We start from the raw sequence: 250 nt of genomic DNA, 5'->3' as shown, positions 1-250 counted from the left end.
TCACAAAACAAGAGGAAGACATAACAAAGTGTGGCAGTGATCTACCACAGCCTCCACCTGAGCAAAGATTTGACCCTGGGACACCACAGAGCAGAGATATGAAACCTCAACTCCCCTTTTCACCTGTCCCGCACCCCTCTAAACACCTTTTCCAACCCCGAACCCTTTGAGGAGCCATTGCTGTCTCCACTCACCCTTTCCCCTCTTTCCCCTACCCCAATGTTTGAGTTCACTGACCACATGAATCACC

Source organism: Etheostoma spectabile, chromosome 11 (genome assembly GCF_008692095.1).
Source record: "Etheostoma spectabile isolate EspeVRDwgs_2016 chromosome 11, UIUC_Espe_1.0, whole genome shotgun sequence".
In the NCBI taxonomy this organism is placed as follows: Eukaryota; Metazoa; Chordata; class Actinopteri; order Perciformes; family Percidae; genus Etheostoma; species Etheostoma spectabile.
This window is presented reverse-complemented; position numbering follows the sequence as displayed.